General features: G+C 33.5%; 1 pseudogene; it reads left to right on the top strand.

The window, feature by feature from the left end:
- The first annotated feature begins 4,480 nt into the window (after window positions 1-4,480).
- On the top strand, window positions 4,481-5,658 carry LOC128718320 (putative nuclease HARBI1; annotated as a pseudogene).
- Window positions 5,659-6,393: the final 735 nt, after the last annotated feature.

The following is a 6,393-nucleotide window of genomic DNA, read 5'->3' as shown; positions in this document are numbered from 1 at the left end:
AGGCATTTTTATTTATACTCAGTTTTACATTTTGGTTTTACTCTATTTGTTAAACTATGTGAACGGAAATGACCTAAATATAATTGCTGTTTATTTATTGTGCAATAATTGCTCAAAGTTGGCGTTGAGTTCACGCGGGTTTGTAAGAATGCTTACTTTGCTTAACACATCACCTGAGCGTTCTTCAGCGCATCATATTGCTTATGTTTTCATTTGCGCTGGTCACTAGCTCCGCGCAATTGCTGAATCTGTTATTTCTTTCAGGGGTTTGTTATAAGTGGGTCACTGTCCCAGACCGGGTTGTTGTTATGTTGGTTTAAAATGTACTATGGTATATCGTTTGATGTGAGGTGGTCAAAATCTTTTCTGTATCCAAATGTAAGCTGTTTAGTATTTATGCTACATATGGTTTATTCTTGTTTCTGTAGATAACAAACGGGATACATAACATTTCATAACACAATAGGCTATAAATATAAAGTAATTTCAGAAAGTTCATCCAATTCTTAAGGTTTTGAGTCGCTTTATCTTTATCTTTATCGCTCTTGGTTAATTTTTTGTCCTGATGTTTGAAACTACGAATACGTCTGCGGACTCCGTAATAGAGGGTGGAGATGTTTTCTTGATATTTTTGTTCAAATGTCTTTTAATCGCATTCTCTAAATTGTGTTTTGCATGAAAAAAAAACGATTTGATGTTTCTAAAACCATTGCTGGGTTATCGTGATTTGTTTGGTTGAATGTAAGTTCATTTGGAGTGAACTTAGTGGCAGAATAAATTATATCATTGTATAACGCTACTGATATTGTTATCATGGATTTTACATCATAGCCTTCATACTTGCTTTTGTTTGTATTGTAAATTTCAGTGATTGTGCTATGTGTTCTTTCGATCTGTGCATTTGATTCCGAGCATGACGCATATTTCAATGCCACTCCTTAAGAACCTAAGTAGTTTTTCAATTGAGTCGATCTAAAGGTTGTTTCGTGATCCGTTATAATCTCTTTTGGTTAGCCGTATTGCGCAAAATACTGAGTAAGCTTTGTTTGTACTTGAATGATATTCTTATTCTTGATAGGTAACATTTGAAGATGTTTAGAAAAGGAGTCTATTAATGACAAAAAGCTGGTATTGTTAATGATACAAATATCCATGTGTATCCTTTCTAAAGGCTTCTTGGTTATTGGTCGTGGAGATATCTTTATGTTGTACGGTTTGCGATCTAACTTATGAATGTTGCATATTTCGCAATTATTGGTAAATAGTTGTATCTGCCTTTGCATATTTGGAAAGAAATAATCTCGTCTAAGCTTACATTCAACTTTTGAAATGCCGCGATGCGCTCTGTTATGTTCCGTACTAATAAGAATATCTTGCTTTAGTGTATCAGGTACATCTTCAACTAATACAACAATTCAATCAACTAATTCAACTAATTCAACTAATTCAACTAATCTTGTGTTATGATAAAATGACCTTTGATGGAGAAATTATTTTTGAACGTATCTTGTACTAGCTGAATCATGCTTTCTGGGGCATGGATTGCCGTTTGTTTACCATTATGGATACTTTGCAAATGACGCCTAATATCTTCCATTTCGAAACTGTGTGTAGTTACAATTGTCCTACGAAAGTTCGGAAATGGAGTTTCTTTTACAATCAATGGGTCCGTATTTGATTTTTTGAAAATCAACTGATTTCGGTAATAATTGATAGGCCTCTTCGTCATATGCATGAAATGACCACTTGAATCTTGAGCTGAATGAATGGTCTCATATGAATCAGTTGTTACAGAATTGATAATTTCTAAGGAGTGCTTTTTAACGTTACAATTATTTTGAGTTAATGTTTCATTCATATTGGTTTCTTGGGGTTTTCTACTAAGGGCATCGGCCACAACATTAGTTTTGCCTTGTTTGTACTTTACTTCGTAGTTATAATCCTCTAACTCTAAACGCCAGTTGAGTATTTTTGAATTTTTGAACGATGTTTTTATAAAAAAATAGCGGTTTGTGATCAGTTACGAGAGTAAATTTGCTTCCATAAAGATATGTATTTTCTAGATATGTAAATATATTGTATTTTCTAATTGCCCAAATTATAGCAAGGGCCTCCTTCTCGGTGGTTGAATAATTACATTCCGTTTTGTTTAACGTTGCGAAAAGCGAATGCTATTGGCCTTTCTTTGTTATCTTGCACTTGCGACAAAACTGCACCGAGTGCAAAGTTACTAGCATTCGTTGTTAATATGAAAGGTAAATCAAAATTAGGATAAGCTAATACTCAGGTAATCTCAGGATCTCAGGTAATGATATTTTTGAGTTCATTAAAAGCTTTCAGAAAGTTTTCGTGTTCATAGTTTACGATTGCATCTTTTTTAAGGCAGTTGGACAAAGGTTTAGAAATTTTTGCATAGTCGCGAATAAATTTTCGATAATAACCTGTTAACCCTAAAAACTGTTTAAGCTCTGTTTGGGTTTTGGGTAACTTCCCGTTTGAAATTTTGTCTATGATTTCGGGGTTGGGTTTGACACCTTCTGATGTTATAGTGTGACCTAGATAATATGATTATTTCTTGAGAAACTAACACTTATCTAATCGTATCTTTAAATTGAAATTTGCTAGTCTTTTGAGAACGGTATCTAAATTTTGTAAATGTTAAGTTAAATTACTGCCAATAACAATAACAAACAATAATGTCGTTTAAATAGACAAACCAAATAGAGTCAATAAGTCCAGTTAGTATGTGGTTCATCATACTTTGGAAAGTTGCGGGTTAATTTTTCAAGCCAAATGGCATCCTAGTAAACTCAAAGTGCCCATGTCCGGTAGAAAATGCAGTTTTTTCCTGATAAGCAGGATCCATTTGAATATGATGGAACCCGGACTTAAAATCTAATGCTGTGAAATAAGATGACTTTCCCAAGTTATCGAGAATCTCGTCAATTTGTGGTATAGGGTACCGATCGCTTATTGTTTTCTGGTTTAGTTTACGGTAATCTATAACGACCTTTATTTTTTTCCCTGAGGCATCGTTCTTTTTTGGCACCACCCGAATGGGTGATGAATAAGGACTGCTAGAGTGAACAATTATTTCATTATCGAGCATTTCTTAAATTTGTTTGTTCACTTCTGATTTGAAATGGTGAGGAAAACGGTAAGATTTTGTATAAGTTGAATCGTTATCTTTCGTGATTATTTTGTTTTTTATAACAATTGTAGATGAGAGTTTCTCTCCTTCTTTTAACAGTACTGAAGAGTTTTGAAGAATTGTTTTAAGTAAATGCTCTTTTTCTAACGGCGAAAGATGTTCTGTTCGTATCAATGATTCTATGATTCTTTTATCTACCTCTTCACAATTCCGTATGAGAATAGAAGTAATGGTTTCAAAGTTGTTCACATTTAAATCATAAGTTCTTAAATGTGTTGGTTGATTTTGATGATAACTTACAACGTTAACAGTTGATTTGCCTTTTTCAGCTTTATATAAACCTGGCTTAATTAAACAACCTTTGAAAGAATTTGAAAGGATGGTACTAACCAATCTCCATTTTTTTAAGTATTAATTGTAATCAAATGATTGAATAGCTTTTTTGATGAAAAATACTTGAAAAAAAGAATAGTAACTTCGTCAATAATAATCACTTCTTTTGCTTAGTTGATTACAGAGTTGTTTTTGCTAAATATTTTGAACCTAAAATTCCATCAAAGAAGTTGTGGAAGTCCAGTAAATAAAACTTTTGTTTTGGTAATCCAAAACCAAGAAGATTAATTGTTCCCTTTCTATCAATGGAATGTTCTCCCGTAATGTTTTTTACACATGTGTTATTTATCGGCACGGTTAAATGTTATGGAATAATACCATTTCTCAAAATATTTTGGTTGGATCCAGTGTCCATTAACAGTTTTAAATTTCTTTTGGTTTTCGTATTCACACAATTTAAACATGGAAGGAAGTCTACGGAATTTTGGTTCTTGTTGTCACCTGCGTATTTGTAAAAATCTTTTTACCATTTGCATTAGGTGCATGATTGTTCATTGTTCTGTTTGGTATAGCCGATTTCTGATATTTCACTTCGGTTAATAGTGAAGAAATTTTTTCATTTGCAAAGGAATGCATAGGCGTGTTTTCTACCTCTGTTATCCAGGACTGTAACTGTTTACGATTTCCATCATACGGAGGGATCGATTTGATTGGATCAGGGATCCGAAAAACATCACCAGTAACAGTAGTAGACGGTACAAGCATTGTAAAAGTAGCCGGCATCGCGAAAGATATCGTTAAAAATTAACAGTCGTTAAAATTTAACCGTCGTAAAAATTGCTCGACTTTGGTATCGCGTACGAGATGAATTGACAGTCGTTAGATATGAAGCGATCGTTTACGTAGTGCAGATTTAGAACTGTCAAATATGTGTATTTGTTTCGTTTTTGTTATCAACAAAGCGTTAAAAATACAGTGATACATTGAAAACACAAAATGAATATATTACCACTTATCATTGCTGCCGAAAATATAGAAGTAGTTTTGGCAGCACATCGTAGAAAATTGCGAAAAGAATTGGACCCACTGTGTATTTCGGATACAGCGTAAGTCTTATGTTGTGCGATATGGTGTTCTGGTAAACATTTTTGCAAATCTTCCTTTAAGATTCATTCGTAATTTCCGTTTGAACAAAAGGCTGTTCAATTATATTTTAAAATTGATTGCCTCGGAAATTACGCCTCGTCACAACAGAGGACTTACGGCAAAGGAGAAGCTTGCAGCAACTTTAAAATTTTTAGCCCAAGGATCTTACCAACAAGGTGTTGGTAATGATTTTTAATGATTTTACCGTGCCGATGGCACAATCGACATTTTCGGAAGTCTTAGATGAGACTTCAAAAGTAATGGAGAAGGAATTATCTCGGTATATATCACTAGAAATGACCGAAGAGGAGAAAAACCATGCCAGAGAACACTTTTACCAAAAATCGGGTATAGCTGGTGTTGTAATGTGCGTCGACGGCTCGCACGTGAGAATACTTGCGCCTCACGACAATCCTCAGGCCTACTACAACAGGAAAGGATATTACAGTTTGAACGTGTTAATGGTAGGTTAACGTTTAACATATCTAAAAAAATTAAAAAAAAATATCGTTTTGCAGATATGTTACAGCAGAACATTTATTAAATTCGTAGATGCAAGGTACAGTGGATACAACCATGATTCATGCATTTTTAGCATGAGCCCAGCATATTCTTTTTTTGAACAAAAGTGGAGAGATGGAGATAAGATGTTCAAACTATTGGGTATGTTTTAATGTAAATGAATTAAACTATAACTAATACATTTAATCTTTTTTCTTGTTACTAAAGGTGATTCTTCGTATCCTGCTAAGCCGTAGCTAATAAAGCCTTATAGAAATGCTACCCCTAATACACCTGAGGCAATTTTCAATCAGCGGCATTCGAAAGCTCGAGCTGTAATTGATAATACTTTTGGTGTCCTGAAAGGAAAGTTCAGATGTCTTCTTGGTGAACGTCTATTAAGGTATGCTCCATCTAAATGTGTGCGTATCATAAACATATGCTGTGCGTTGCACAATCTGTGCATATTGGATAACGTGCCAGAAGAAAGCCATTCACCGTTCTTGGGCGGAGTGCAGAACAGCTAAAGGTTGTAGCTTCTGCGAACTGGGTACGGAAGCTACGAATGAATTTAATAAAATAAAAAGAAAATTTGGTTCAGCATTAGTCGTTTCCTCGATTATCCTTCGTATATTTCTTTGCACTTTGTTTTGTATCGACTCTTGTGTGATAGGATTTATAAAATAAAAAAGTTCAAACAAAGATGTACAAGAATGACAGTTCTCATTCAAGTTTTATAAAAGCTTTTTTCATTACATGCTCATATATGTACTGCGATTCAAATATTAATGCGCAAATTAACTATATCGAACCATCGAACTTCGAATTTGGTATATTTTATTGTATATTTATATTTAAATGCAAGTGAAACTGAAAATGATTATGGTTGACGTCAATTATATCAATTATATTAAAGTTGAGTTCTGCATGCTACCCCTTGCAACAAAATTAACAGACGAAATAATAATTATTAATATAAAAAATGAACATCGAAGGTATGGAAATTTATAAATTTAAGAATATAAATTTCATGCAAACATTACTATGGACACATAGGTAAGTAAGAATATTAGAAATAGTTAGCGTGATTAAATTCAAACCGAATGAAAACATAGTTCCATGTTTTAGTTAAAGTTAAATTTTTTTTTTCAAAATAACTAAAAGCTCTTGCTGGAATTGTAAAGTGCCATTCGAATATTCTGGCCAACTCATTGATGCTTTCTAGATTCTGAATGATTCTCTCGTTTTGTTCTATGACTGTT

Source organism: Anopheles marshallii, chromosome 2, assembly GCF_943734725.1.
Source record: "Anopheles marshallii chromosome 2, idAnoMarsDA_429_01, whole genome shotgun sequence".
Lineage (NCBI taxonomy): Eukaryota > Metazoa > Arthropoda > Insecta > Diptera > Culicidae > Anopheles > Anopheles marshallii.
This window is presented reverse-complemented; position numbering and strand designations above follow the sequence as displayed.